General features: G+C 41.1%; 3 non-coding genes across 3 annotated transcripts; 1 reads left to right on the top strand and 2 right to left on the bottom strand.

Moving 5' to 3' along the window:
• Positions 1-5,228: 5,228 nt before the first annotated feature.
• Positions 5,229-5,300, bottom strand: TRNAW-CCA (transfer RNA tryptophan (anticodon CCA)). The gene has a single exon. It is a non-coding gene; the product is annotated as a tRNA-Trp (tRNA).
• A 394-nt stretch (positions 5,301-5,694) lies between these two features.
• Positions 5,695-5,766, top strand: TRNAD-GUC (transfer RNA aspartic acid (anticodon GUC)). Its single transcript has one exon. It is a non-coding gene; the product is annotated as a tRNA-Asp (tRNA).
• Positions 5,767-5,894: 128 nt separating this feature from the next.
• TRNAD-GUC (transfer RNA aspartic acid (anticodon GUC)) lies at positions 5,895-5,966 on the bottom strand. The gene has a single exon. It is a non-coding gene; the product is annotated as a tRNA-Asp (tRNA).
• Positions 5,967-15,686: the final 9,720 nt, after the last annotated feature.

Here is a 15,686-nt window from a genome sequence, read left to right as displayed (position 1 = left end):
TCAGAGATAAGAATTGAAATGTGAGTATTTACATTTGTCCATCAATTGTTGACATACAACAGGAGTGGTAGTGTTTGTGCCTGCACCTCTTTATGTTTCAGAAAGTGTTTTACACTGCTGTCGATGAAAGTGATTCCCCCGGTTTAGGTTTGCTCCACCACAAAGTGTGGTGGCTGTCATTTCGGTTTACCCGGCCAGCGAGGTGAAGGTGCTGAGGGTTATTTTTGTGGAAGGTAATTTTGAGGTAAATCAAAGACCCATGGACAAGAAGCCTGACACTTCCAATGGAGGAATTGGTGTGGTGTAACAAAGTAATTAATATAAGGGAGACGCTTGGCTTGGCCTGTTTAGTTTACTTTGTAGTGCAAATAGTCAGCCATCATATGCAGTTCATTATACTTTGTATCTGAAAGTATTTGGCTCTTGGTGTTGCATATACTTTACCTGTTTAGTCTTAGACAACAAGGCTGAATGGTGGGTAGAAACATCTTCCTTCCATTGATAGCATACATGCATACACAGCAAATATTCATGTACCAATGTGGATTGATTACTATCACTTACTTTTAAACCTGAATCGAACAAATAATGTGGTTCTGTTTATTTTTCAGCATATCTTACCACATTTTTCCTTGAACATGGGTATCACAAGTGTTTTGGAAATGCTTAAAGAAAATCAAATTAATTTCCAAATTTCATAGTAATAATTTAGATAAGAGTAGATAGTATGTTTCACCTTCTTGGTGACTATAAAATAGATCTTTTGCCCACATTTAAGAATTTACATCTTGCTCAGATACGAAACCAGTTGCAGACTGACATGGCGTTTAAAAAGTTTAAATAGTTTAATAGCTTAAACTATAAACAGGTAAAACTACCTTTCAGTTTAAACTAGAAACAGGTTTTTATATAAACATAGTTTAAATAGCTTAAACATAGTTAAAAAATAGTTTTAAAAGTCAAAATTTGCAGCTTAAGCTTTATTATTATTTTAAATATATATTGTGAACAAGAACTTAAAGAGAAATGGGAGATTATGAATAAATAATAAGGTGTATAGGTGTACAGGCAAAATACAGCAGTCCATATAGCTAAGAACTCAGTTGTACAGTAAAAAGAAAGGGTATAAAAATGTAGATGACTAAAGCAATATGTGTGCAGAGGAATAATAATCTACCATGAATTAAAATATGCTAGTTTTGGGGACTAAATTGCTTTTACTACTCTAGAAAGTTGCTTTTACTACTATAGTAGTAAATTACTAAACTGCTTTTACTACTTTAGAAAGCAGCAGAGATTCTTCAGCTATCACACTAATGTGAAAAATAATAACCTCAGTTCATAGAATTGTATCACAGAATCACAGAATTGTTTGGGTTGGAAGGGACCTTAATGCTCACCTACTTCCAACACCCTGCTACAGGCAGGGACACCTTCCACTAGACCAGGTTGCTCAAAGCCCCATCCTCCCTGGCCTTGAACGCTGCCTAAGAAGGGATAGCCGCAGCTTCTCTGGGCAACCAGTTCCAGTGTCTCACCACCCTCACAGTACAGAATTTCTTCCTAATGTCTAATATGAATCTACCCTCTTTCAGTTTAAAGCAATTCCCCCTTGTCCTGTCACTACATGCCTTTGTAAAAAATCCCTCTCCAGCTTTCTTGTGGGCCCACCTTAGATACTGGAAGATTGCTACAAGATCTCCCTGGAGCCTTCTCTTCACCAGACTGAACAACCCCGTAAGTCCATAAAAAATCCTCAACACAAAATAGTCCTTTATATTCCCTGGTTCTACCTTTTTTTGTTCTCACATCTTGGGTACAACAGGCTTTCTCCAGGCAAGGTACAGACAGGGAAGTAATATGAGAAAGCACCAAAATGTGCATGTACTTAAATAACTATTAACACTGCAACCTGCAGTTATCACCAGAGTTAAACCTTAGACAATTAGCTGAAGATTTACACCTTTATTGTTTGCTTTGAAGTAAAGAAAGGTTGCATTTTGCAGCATAAGGCAGCAGTCAAAGGGGATAAGGGAGTGAGCTTTTTATGAACAACGTTGAAAGATCTTTTTTTTTTACCAAAAAAAACCAAATCCATGAGGTGATCCATATGCCAATATGATGATTAGTGTCTTAGAGGTTTTGCTGTGCCTTCCGTGAAGCATTCCAGTATTTAAATGTTTATTCCTAACAACAAGTTCTGGTTTTCAAAGACCAGAATACCAGCCTTTACCTGAGAAACAGGTAGTCATATTTTACCTCTTGTCAGTAAAAATGGTGACAAAAGGAAAGTTTAGGAAAAAAGTGCAAATAGTGTTAAACTATGCCTATTTTCAGTGATTGAAAAACTGCCATACGCTTGCCTAAAATATGAAATATGCTGAAGTTTGAAGCCAAAAATCCTTCCTTTTTAGGACCCTCCCAGATGTCTGGAATTTGTTCTCTTTTCTGAGCATGAGAAAGATTTTCAGTCATACAGTCTTCTTTTTCAGAAAAACACTGAATGTCTTCTGAACTATCTCAGTTGTCTAGATTTGGCTTCCCCCAAGTTTATGATTCCTAATCTCTAATGCCACCCAGAAAAATGAGACAGGTAGTTTATGTTGTGCCACACTGAAAAAATTAATTTTCTCTACTTCTGTGTTCAAAAATTATCCTAAATTCCATGGAGGGTTTAGAGAAAATTAGATGGCTTTTTAATAACTCTTTCTTATCCAGAACATCTTTTTTTAAGCATAATCCAAGTAGAAATGGCAAAACAGTAAGAAAAAAGCACATCTTACTCCAATGGAGCATATCACTTCTAGAGCAATTCCCTTATCTCTTGCTGAATTGGCCAGTGGGTATACTGGGGAACAGGGATGTATCAGGGGAACAGGCCGGGTAGCCCCTTGAGGGATGCTGCTGGATCTGCGTCACCCGACGTGGTAAAGACAGGTGGTTGCCCTTGCTGTGGACACAGGGTGCCCAGTGCTGCAGGTGGTCTGTACAACTGTCCCCACAGGGGCAGGGAGCTAAGGTGTATTTAATTCTTTTCTTTTAGTTTTGAAATGTCACTAGGTTATTTCAATTTAGGGACAGTAGGCTCTCCCTCCAAAGAACAACTGACAAAAAACTTAACTGAATGGTGGTGGTAGTCGTGGTGGTTGCCAAATCCTGCTCTCCCTCCTGTCCCAGGCCATGCACCCGGGATGCTTTCCTTGTGCTGGATCTCCTAGGCGTGCCACGAGATCTGCATGCTGAGCCAGCAGTTGCCACTGCACAGTTGCACAACATGATCCAAGTGGAGTGGGGGAAGCAGGCAGGCAGGAACGGGCAGGGCTGAGCCAGACCAACTGCTTCATGACACCCTGCACCTGCATTAAACAAGGTCTGTTGGTGTGAAACCACACACTGAGAACTTCGACTCCCATTAATAGATGTTCTGTATTATCAGGAGATGGACCCTCACTGCAGGCCAAAGATGCTGTCTGGCAGCAATCTGGAATGCTCAAGCCATGCACCTGCTCTGGCTGCGGACAGGAGTGTGAGCAGATTGCCACCGATTCTTACATCCAGCTCTCTGAGGGACCACAGGGCACAGGCATCAGGTATTTGGTAGGATGAGGGAATCTAATGGATTATCCATCCAGTACGAAATGCATCCATCTAACAGATCCTGATCAGAAAAAAAACAACAAGGACTACCCACAGAAATGGAAGTCCTGTCAGCATAGCATGTCAGGCAGTCCTCTGCTTGTTTTCAGACCTGGTAAAACCTGAGTCAGCTGAAATACTGTGACTAGTTCTGGGCACTTAAAAATGCAACACATTTGGAAAGACCCCAGAGGCAAGTAACACAAATCATCAGAGGCCCAGCAAATACGGTCTGTTACCCTACAGCAGCTGCAGAGATGCATAGCAAATTTCAAATATGTAAGAAGTACCTATAAAAAGGAAAGGAATAAACTGTCCTCCAGTGCAATAGCACAAGGGCTGGATTTAAGTTACGTTGAAAGAGACATCAGGACTAAAATACACATAGCTGCTTCCTAACAGTTAGGACAGCAAAACACTGGAACAGAGCACTTAAGGAAAATACAGAATTTCTGTATTTGAGAGGTTTTACGGGTATATGGAACAAATATTAGCCTGTAAATCCCAAAGTCTTTATCTTGAAAACCCCACATAATTGGATGACTGCTGAGTCTGGTTTCCAGGACTTCTGTATTCTCTTAATTTTCTGCCATGGTTTACAACACTAACAATCAATTCTCCACATTTAGAATTATATCTCTGGAGTGTTTCTCTCCATGCGTCATATTCAGGCCTTTTGACAAACTGTCCTGTTTCCTTCCTAATTCGATTTCATTAAGTGTAAAACTTTCCAGTCCATCCAAATCACCAAAGTATTACTTCTAGGATTTGCTCTCATCTCTAGATCAAAATTTACTTTCTGTGCCTTTCTGCCTCTGGCACCTCAGCATGTGGGAATGGCTACTCTGAGAAGAAAACTCTTTCACAGCCTCAACCCATCACCCCCCGAAACGCGTCCCCTGGCACTCAATCCCCCTGCTCCCCTCTGCTTCCTGACAGGACTTGACCTCCCCGACCCCCTGTTTACAGTGCCTTTATTCCACTCCTCTTCATGTACACTGAAAACAGGTGGTTGGGGAGCTCAAGTCACTGAAAACCCCTGCCATTTTGGGGGTCCCATTTAAAACTTAAAGTTGCTGTTTTCATGCATCTTTCTGATCTGTCCTCATAATTTCCACCCAGTGGGTTGTCTTTGCAGAACTTTGACCTTTGACACATTCTTTGCCTTCCGTGTTTAAGTGTGATATTAGAAAACAACCCCGCGCCAGGATCCGCACCCCGTTTCCCGTCTCCAGCCGCGGAGAGGGCGTCGGGCCGCGCTGCGAGAAGCTGCGGTCCCACGGCGGGCAGAGCAGCACTGTACCCTGTTTCCGTTCCTCTCCAGGCACTGCTTCCCCCTCGGCACGTCCCCTGACCCGCTGCTGCCGAAATGTGAGCGCCAGACACTTTCCGAACACCTATTTCTGGCGTTTCTGTCCGCAGGCTACCTCGTCCGTGACACCGTTCAGACGGCCTCGATTTGTACTTCTGCCTCCCTCTCAGGGTCAAGCAAAAGGAGACCTACCCCGAGCTTTCGGGGGAAAGAAAAAGGGATGTCTCTCCGTTTCCTCCGAGATGAACCGGACAGTGGAGATGAAGAAAGAAAAATGAGATGACCCCGACGTGATTCGAACACGCAGCCTTCTGATCTGGAGTCAGACGCGCTACCGTTGCGCCACGAGGTCCTGCTGCGCAGGTATACACCGGGTTTCAGAACTCGCCCACTATTGGCAGCCTCCGCCCTTGGAGGGGCCAGCATCGGTAGCGAGACAGGGACAGAGCAGAAGGGTGGGGAGCGGACGAAGACCCTCTTCACCCGATATGGCAACCGTACCGATTAAACCCGCAAACCCGCACCGGCCCCTCTCCTCCAACACGGCTTCGTTTGTCTCCTTCCCGCACCAGTACGTTAACTCTACCCACCTGCACACCCGCTGCCGGGCCCTCTCAGCAGGGACCTGTCGGCCTCGCAACACGGCCTCCCGCTGCTCAGAGATCACTCCTTTTGGTAGCCTCCCTTCTTTGCCATTGGTGTATTGCAGATAAAGGCTCCCTCCGAGACGCCTAACTCAAGCCAGCTCCTCGTTAGTATAGTGGTGAGTATCCCCGCCTGTCACGCGGGAGACCGGGGTTCGATTCCCCGACGGGGAGACGTAGTATGTTTTCCACCCGGGGGGGGTACTTGTTTTACTGGCTGGGGCCAGGGGCCAGCGGCCAGGCCTAGCGCGGCGGCCGCCGAACAAAGGTCTTGGAAACAAAAAGCGCGCTCGAGCGCGGCTCTCCCCGTCGGGGAATCGAACCCCGGTCTCCCGCGTGACAGGCGGGGATACTCACCACTATACTAACGAGGAGCCGCGGGGGTGTGGGGGCCATGCGCAGCCGCTCGGCGGGGAGCGGGACATGGAGCCCCAGCCCGGGCACCCCCTGCGCTGGTGCCCGGAGGGTTTTGGTGGACACTGCAATCTCCCCTGCCTTCACTTCCCTCCGTCCCGTTTGCTAGTCTGCCGAAGGTTATGGCACGTCCCGACCGCTTGGGCGATGTGCATTAGCGTCAAGGCGTGCATTGTGTCGTGCAGAGGCGGGGAAGCGAAGGGGCTGTGCCGGTGGTTGCCGACGTTCCACAGCTTATCCAGCAGCGGGAGACGGTGGGGAGAGGGCGGAAGAAGGGGAAAGGCTCCGCCATGGCTCGTGTTCGTTGTGGTTCTCCCCGGTGGGGAGCGGCATGCTGCCCCGTCTTTCCTGCTCCTCCCACCGCGGAGCGAACCGGGAGCGCTGCAGGGCGAAGAAAGAGCCAGAGGGCAGGCGGCGGGCAGGAGAGCAGGAGCTCGGGTGTCTTGGCGTTTGTATTTTTTGCCTGTCGTTCACGCAGTTTCTCTTGACGGGAACCCGAGAAGCCCTGGAGTCAGCAGTCCTTGGGGTGAAAAGACTCTAGCACCTGCTTCTTCCCTACCTAAAAAGGGGACGAGAGAAATGGAAACCGGTTACTTCGGGATCTGAGACTAAAAGGCAGAGGACATATACTGACCGTATGGCATCATACCAACTCGGTCAGCAGTAACATGGTTGTGAGTTTGTCATATTTCTTTGGGTATAAGGACCCCAGCGTAGTTTTTTCAGACAAGCATAGCTAAAGAACAAACAGCAATCTGTATGTAGACATCTAAATAGGCGTGACCTGGAAATAAAGCTTTTCTAAATACTGACCTGCTTGTTTAAGCACTTAAATATAAACATGTGTTTCCCAGTGGATGCAACAGGTTCAAATTTTGTCCTGACAAGTGAAAAATAATAATTAAAGTCTCATAATAATGTCGTTACTTTAGAGGTAGCATAATGAGATGAACTGGTAGGGCTGTGATCAGGTGATAGCCGTAAACCTCCCAAAGCAGGATCAAACCCCGTGTTGCTAGGCTGGTCTAAACTTGCTGTGTGGGTTCAGATTTTATTCAGCAGATGATGGTGGTTTACTTTCAGCTGGGAAACTGGTGGATCAAACACTGCCTGTTTGCATTTTGTGAGATGACTCACACATAACTCTACATCAGACTTTTTTAGCAGTCCCTTCTGAATTCCTTCTGTTCCTTGATCCCTGGGGTCAGGTATCAGAGACGTGACCGCTTGTGTTAAGTGGTGGTGCTTGCTGTCACCAGACCTTCCCTAGCTTCTGCTCTTTACCTCAGAGCTGGTTTTGCCTCAGGTTGCTGTACAGACATCTCCTTGGGCTGTCTTCTTTTGGAACTGTCTCCAGATCTTCTCTTCTGCTGTCTCCATACCATCTCTTGCAAATTTTTGGTATTGCTAAGCACTTTGACAACACCGGAGGCAGGCTCACAACAAGTTGTGTAGACATTTTGGTGTGTTAGGGGCTCAAACTGAGGAAAAATGGAAAAAGCTACAGAAGTGGTTTTGTCTCTTCTGCATTTTATTCAGTCGTCTGGGAAGCATCAGTAGGGGGAATGTGTTAAGCATAGGGCAAAATGTTGTTAGGGCGACTCCTTGCACCAGCAGTTTCCTCCTTGCTGTAGTTGCCACAATGATCCTGCTCTGAAAGAAATGAGATCAGTCCTTAGAACCAGCAGTTGCTGACAGGTAAGTTTTGTGAGCAGTAAGGCCCGTCTTCTTGCCAGGCTGTAAAATGGCACAAGTCATTTCAACTCAGTGACTGTAATTTTATATTGGGAGAGGGGCATGAGGTGGGGGAAGAGCCTTCTGTAGCTTCGGGGTCAGTGTAAAACCACAAGCCCTAGATGAGAAACAAAGTACTTCACTGGTATGGTCTTTAGGATGCCCCAGCCCAGAAGAGCTGCTGCAATTGAATACATTTTATTCTGATTACTCTTTATAGCTATTTTGTACACTCTTGTTGCTGCCCATTTACACATATCCAACACTGTGTGCTCTGTGCTCTGTTTTCCATGTAATTTTTGTCTGTACGTTCACCCTGTGGAGTTCACAGCTCAGGATTTAATAAGCTTTGTAAGTAAGAATGTATGAGTTATCAGATGGCATATTTAATTACAGTACTTCTTTCTGTGTGAGTTTTGGCCTAACACAATTTCTGTTCAGTGTAATGGATTTGTTGCGTGGTCTGTATGACTCAGTTATCTCTTTCTGTGCTAATGTATTTTGATCAAGCTAAACCAAAGTTTTAGAAGTTATTAGAAAAATCAATTTATATCACTTGAGGGAATGAATGATCAGACATCCCATATAAAATCAACAGCTGAAGAAATTCAAGGTAAAGGGGACTGTGACATTCTATGTCACTGCCTGGTGGACTAGTGGGAGAAGGGACCTAAGGGGCTTTTCCCCCTGTTAGCATGCTTGGTATAGTTTACTAAATGCAGCCACACAGCTGGGCAGCTTTCTCTCCATGTTGCATCATGTGAACTTTTTAATAAATGGAGCTTTTTAAAAATCTGTTGGAGGAGTCTCAGGGATTGAAAGATTATGTCCTAAGAATTGTGAAATAAAATAGAGAAGTGCCTATGCAGAACCCCATTTCTGTTTAGGTAAAAAGCACCCTGATGAAAAAGTTGAATAGTTGAATATAACCATTTCTATTCCTATATCATGGTTTAAATCCAATGGATACTCTGAGTAAGAATAAACTCCTTCTCAGAGGGAATCTACATTCTGATCACTTTTCCCTTCAAAAGGGATTGCCAAGCAAATGTACTTGGAGAGATACCATGAAAAACAGGAAAATTCAAACCAGGAAAAGTGGAGGCTGGCTGGTTTTAAGGAAAAATTTGAACTTTAGAATAGCAAAATCTGAGAGATGTCTTGTCTAAAAATCAGAGGACAGGACCCAGTAATTAAAAGGAAGAAGATTGATCAAGTTGGTATGCAGAATACACTTATGGGGTGTATTGGTTTTGAGTAGTCCCAGAAGAGTGTTTATGCAGCAAAGCCTGTAGAGACATATTGGGACACTTCAAAACCCCAACAGGTTGTGTACTAATGTAAGTATTCCTATGTAATGCCGTTCTGGATACTAGAATATGCCTACCATATGACTACAAGAATAGTCATTGCTTTCTGGCTATGGTGAAAAACTACAGTGGATCCAAACAGTTTCACCATTGGTCTGACTTGGTCTGAAATATGGAATTTCTTAGAATCTAGACATTGTCAATTTGCTTCAAGGTAGACCAATCATGTAGTGCCTAAGAAGGAAAATTGTAGAGGCAAACATGAAAAAGACAAATACCGTCATATACAGCTATAGCCATAACGTCCGACTCTTGCATCATATCAGTTCTAGGCTTAAACAGCTGTCATTCAAAAAAAGGGAATCATGAACCTAATAAAGGAAAATGATGCGTAGAGAGGGGAAAACACGGGATAGCAAAACTCACAGAAAGTAATACAGGAAAGAGTACCATAGACTGAAGTTAGGTATCCAAAACAAAGATGTCATGAGATAAAGGCATCACACAAATAAATTAGGTAAAGATATCTCCCCATGTAAAGAGCATGGGGACATATTTAACGGTATAGTACAAAACTATAAATGAGGGAATATGCAGCTTATTTAACTTTATCTTAGAAGGCTGATCATCACAAACTTCTTTTACACATTCCAATGCTCACTCAATATAGACATTGCGGACAAGTGCAGGCCAGGTAATTACGATGGGGAAACTGGAAAATGAGACCAAAGATGAGCATAGAGAACAAGTGCCATTAAAACCAAAACCTATGTGCTTGCTTAAGGTATGAAATTAGAAATACACAAAAGATCCTGCAGAAGACTTGGGAAAAAAAAAAAGCCCAGAAAATTTTATGCTCCCATGTCAAAACTCACTAGTGCCCCAGACTTTGAATAATACTTGCTGTTCTCTAAGTTTGTTAGATTGTACTGCTGTAGTACTGAAAAATCAGTGGGAAAAAAAGAAGTCAGTGTGCTGAGCCAACAATGAATAGAAGTCAGTTTAGTCTTTATCTGGTAGTTAACACAAGGGAAACTGACCTTACCTTGAAAGCACTATCAGAACATGCCATGGAAGTATAAAAGGAAATTTATGATGTTTTGCTGCTTTTGTAAAGGTTTTGGGAAGTTTCAGCCAGATGTACATCACTGAAAAATGCACTGTTGACTCAAAAAATCCAGAGTTTATATAACACTGTAGCTGAGAGAGAAAGCAACATTGTAATCTGATATTCAAACTTCATAGTATATCATCAAGGTACATTTTGTCTGTGAAACCATTTGATATTAAGTAGAAAGCACAACAAATGACAGTTTGGAATCTTCTAAATGGCATCTGGGTTAATGGAGCTTGTATGAACAATGTGATGTCTGTTAGCAATCTTTCTTTTAGAGAAAACCTTCAGAGCTTGATGGATGTTAAAAATAAAAATGATAAACGTTAAAAAAAACCAAAACAACCCAAAGTGCTAAAAATAGTGTCAGCAAAAACCAAAGTTGACAACTCATCTATTTTAACAACCAAACACTAGATCAAAGCTACCAGCACTGTATCAGTTTGTTGTAATGCTGGCTTCACTCATGCTCCTGGTCTTCCAGTCTCCACCATTTACTAGTTTGTTGTGTTGTGCATGGGCAACAGAAGAATAGCCTCCTTTGTAGATAAACTGGGGCTTGATGGGGTAATAGTTTACTTCTATCTCCTTTTCTTAGGATAAATGAGCCACCTGCCATGGAAACCACATTTTTCTTTTCCTTACTCAGGGAAGTACTCCACTGACTGCAGTGCACAGGGAAGCCTTGAGAAACCCTGTGTGATCCTCATAGCTGACAAAAACCAACCAGTAAGGCTTAATTTCTGTTTTAAGTAGTCAGGTTTTATCATTGCCATGTGTTGTACTATTACACCTGCATTTAGCTTCTCCACTCTGCAGTCTGTCTTCCTCTTCACTGTTCTTTCTTCTCTCTCCCCCCCGCCCTTTACTTTTTTGTTTTGTTTTCCTCTTTCCCCTGAAGAAAACAGAATGCCCATGTCTTATCCAAGTCATAGGAGTGCAAAAGAGAAAGCTGAAGGCTAGAGGAAACTGCTGGTCCTGTTCATCTGTGTCAGGAGAAGCTCCTGAAATTGGTTCCTTTGCTTCTGACACAGTTTTCAGTGGGTGCATGAGCAATAGAAGAGAAGTGGATAGGTTTTTAAATTTAGCAGATGGAAGAAGGAAGGTGGTATAAAATAAAACATTAAAAAGCCCTTACAGAAATTAATTGCCATTTCCAGTATTATTCATGATAGAGAAAAGCGAATGTGCACATCCACCAGAGATTGTGCAAGATGTGATGGATGATTAACTATCTTGCTCAACTGTAAAAGCCTGACACTTTAAAAAAGTTGCAGAAATGAATCACAGTGCACTTTAAAATTGAAAGAAGAGATAAATATTTAAAGTCAGTTGAATAGCCAAAACCACAAATGAGGAACTGTTGAGAATGATGTGCTTAGAGCACAGCTGCTTGAAGTAAGAGCTGAACACAATGGTGTATCTGCCGTGCATTGGCTGACAATCACCACATTATTCTTGATTCTGGTAAAATCAAAGTAAAAGCAGTAAGACAGCAAGTATCAGATGCATTGCTAGGTAGAGTCAGAGTCAGTGAACACAGCATCTATTCCTGGGAAAAAAGTATAAGAGAGTTTGTTCGTTGCTTTTTGTTTGTTTTTCATTTGCATTGATTATTCTCATTATATGTAATTGGAATGTGGAGTTTTTTACTTCTAAAGGCACAAACACCTTGCTTCAGAACCATAAATTTGTTTCTTTGCTGTTTGCTATTTTGCAAGATAATGATGGTTACATAAAGTTGTAGGTTTTTTTTTTTTGTTGTTTTGTTTTTTGGTTTGATTTGTTTGCTTTGTTTTTGAGACTTCCCAAAAGAACTAGACTTTCAGGTTTGCAATTGCATTGGCTCCCTCTGGTGGCATTCTGAAATGCTTTAGTTTTCAGTCCAGTAAAATTCGTTTGATAGCAGTTTGGGGTTACTATTTTATGTAATTATTATATTAAGAAAAGTCAAACAAATAGTCATATCTCTTAAATCCAATTCAGCTTACACAAAATCAGCTCATAAAATGAAATCCTGTCAATTTGGGTCAAAATGGCTGGAAAAAAAGATGATTCATTTCCCTTCCTTCACATTCTCTTAACTGAGTTCATGAATTGCATTTTGCTATTTTCTGTGTGTTTGGAAAGAAGTTACAACAGTGTCTTAACTATGGGACTGGCCTGTTTAACTTGGCAGCAAAAATCAGTCAGTCTCTTTCAGAAAGTTTTAATATGAGAATTTACAGTTTGAAATTAAGGCACTTGGCAGCTGTTGCCACTTGCATCCTGTCAGCCCTTGCCATAGCTGAACCAGATGTGCAGTTAATGCCTGTTTTTATCCATCTGTTATTAATATTGAATATAGAAAAGAGAGGAAAGAAAAGATAAAGAGGAGCAGGAAATGCAGAAGCAGTTCCATCATTTCCTCTGTTTAGGCATGTGGAAAGAACCCACATTTTGGGAATTTTGCAGAAGATGAAACTAAGCCTTTTCCTAGAGTTGGGCAATTTTGCAGTTGCCATTCTCAGTGTAGCAAGACTGAGAGGAAGAAAATTATTAAAGCTGCATCATCAAGGCATTCCAGTCCCCTATCTGTGCAGTGTAAGGCCTCATTTAGCAAACATGGTAGGTTTTCCAAGTGAGTGAACGTACCTGCCCCTTCTTTTACTTAATAATAATTGAGAGTTCAAGAACTACTGCCTGGTATTTCTTGGTCAGTGTCACTCTGCTCTGTGAACATTCTTGGGTTGATACACTGATATAGTTTTAATTACAGCACTTCAGAAACTACAAAATGAAGAAGACAGGGAAAAGTCCAGTCTTTCTGCAGATTAAGTGCTCACATTGGAAGAAATTGTGTAGGATATTCTGTTTAAATGGATGGAGAGCCCACGATCTTTTCTGACATAATTTATGTAAAAAGGTAAATGCTAAAGATAAGATAATTTTTAGAAACACCATTTTCTACATGGCATGAAGACTAAGCTTTTTGGGAGGATTTCAGTGCTAAATATCAATAATATTTTGCACTTCTGACAAAATTCAACTGAAGATATCATTTTTTTGCCCAGTTTGAAATCCTGATCCTACAAACTGTTCTTAAGCAAAAGGATTTAATTAGACTTACTAGATAACCTTTTAATGAACTTGTTGGTCTACTGAGTCTGAAATTCCAGCTTTTCAGAATTATTTCAGACAGACTCTGCCAGGTTTTTAAAAAACCCCACAACTAGCAATACTATAAGTGAGAACTGTACGTCTGTGAATAGTGTGTATATGTATATATACACTACATATAGTAGTACTTCATATTGTAGTACAATACATTTATGTATTTTTCTACTACAGAATTAAGAATTTACCATGATTCATCTACCAGTATATTCAAGCAGAATAGCTAGGCATACTTAAGGCCTTTTTTACATAATTCTGCACACCTGCAAGTTCTCAGAACATTTATTTAACCTGTAAGATGCACATCATCAGATGTGTGTGTCAGCATGTTATTCTAAAATATTTAATATGAACTTTACCATTACTAAATCTTCATATATGCAGGTTCCATGTTATTCAGAAAGTCATTTGCCTGGCATTTTCACAATGTGTGTTTGTTTTACATCTACAAAATCCACTAGTTCTGGAGAATGCTTTTTTGTTTTCTAAAATCAACTGAAGCAATGATAAATTGCCAATTTTTAAATAAAGCGAGCTTCTGAGCCGAGAAAGAATATAAAAAATTACAGCTGTGTTTAAAAGGCAAAAATGATTGTGTGTTAAGAAGGGAAAGTCATTCATAACTCTACATCACATGATTAAAAGCTGAGCTTAACTATTTATAGCTAAGCACTGTCAAGAGCAATATGTGTTGATGAGGGAATTTGACTGTTAGTACATTCCTAGATTAGGTGCATGTTAACAAGGGCTGTACAGTGTTAAAAAAAGAATGAAGAGTGAAGGTAATATTTAGAACCTGGAAAACATGTTTAACTTGCTTAGTTACACAAAACTAAAGTCAGAGGCAAAAGGAGTTAAAGTAGGTAAAATTCTCACTTTCTATTGGTAAAGCAGCTCTGCTTCCTACAGAGGCTTAAAAAGGTAGACTAATAATGATTTAAACATTCACTTCTAGAAAAAAATTATATTAATATTTTAAATAGTACTTAATGTTAATAAATACCCCCCTTAAATGAATAATGATTAATGCATTTAGAATGTGTATTTTCCTGAAGGAATTTTTTAAACAAAGGAGAGAAAGCACACACTTTGCAGAGGGACTCCATTCCAATATAATGCTGAAACCAAGCTTTTTCATTTTACTTCTGTCTTAACCTGGATTATATGAAGGATAATTTCAGGATAAGGGGCAAGCACCAAGGCATTGGATTCTTAGTGGTGTAACAACCCTTAAACCTGAATACGAATCACTTTTACAGTGCCTATCATCTGATACAATTTCCTAGAAGATTTTGAAGTTGATGGGATGCAGCTTTGTGGAACTATTAGATCAGTCAGGGAAACTAACCAAAAAGGGGCTGAAGATATATCAGAAGGTAAATCAATGGATTAATCAATCAATCTTTTGGTCATCACTTTTATTCAGAAAAAAAATCCTTAACTTGCATCTGGCTGTCTGTGTCCCCCTGTATTTTCATAGGATAAAAGATTAAAATACCAAAATGACACTTTTTTTTTTAGGTAAATTAATTGTGGGTATCCTATTACAATAGGCATTCTTATCATACACTACTTCTGTAACTGCAGAGCATAGCAATCTGTTTTCTCTGTGTCTGGAAGTGAAAGAAAAACTGTACACAGCAATGGGCATTACAAGGCCAGTTGATAATATCCCTGTTCTCTTAACTAGAAACATGCTTGTGTATAAAGTTTAGATATAGATCTGAGTTTGTCTACAGTTTCTGGAGCATTGCAGTTTTGCAGACTGGATGCAGAACTTCAGCTCAGATATTTGGGAGAAGGAAATTGTGGATAGATACATATCTCAGATTCTAATACCTTTGTGTTTCAGGATGCATTCAGAATTTGGGTGTTGCCTTGAGCTAGTTCCATATTTAAACTTCCTCTGTGGTAAAACAATTACTTAGGTTGAGATTTTGGTGAGTGAAGTAAAGAGAATTTGTGGCTTTTGAAACGACAATGTAATGAAAGCTATGTTTATAGAGAAGAAAATATGCACAGATTTCATGGAAAGAGAATATAAAATTTGGAAGGCTGGGACTATAGCTTCTGCAGCCCATAAACCACAGCATTTCATGTGTTCAGATGATGCAGCCAAAAGACAGTCATTGTGCAGTGTGCCCTCTCCCTTTGGCAGGTTACTTTCTGAAATGGAAAACAGCATGAAGTCACACATCAAGAACAAGTTTCATGGCTAGTACTACATGGTTGGATATGGTACTAAGAAAGAATGGGGATGGGTAATGGTATCAGGGCAGTCCAACAACAACAGGCATGCTATACACACCGTCAAAAGTTTACTGGTCAGGTGTCTCAGCAGGTTCTTGTGCCTACATTCATCTTCT

Source organism: Pezoporus wallicus, unplaced genomic scaffold (assembly GCF_028554395.1).
Source record: "Pezoporus wallicus isolate ANWC-B61680 ecotype Strahan unplaced genomic scaffold, APGP_CSIRO_Pwel_v1 scaffold_3294, whole genome shotgun sequence".
Taxonomy (NCBI): domain Eukaryota; kingdom Metazoa; phylum Chordata; class Aves; order Psittaciformes; family Psittacidae; genus Pezoporus; species Pezoporus wallicus.
The sequence above is the reverse complement of the archived record's forward strand: the minus strand, read 5'-3'. Positions and strand labels throughout refer to the sequence as shown.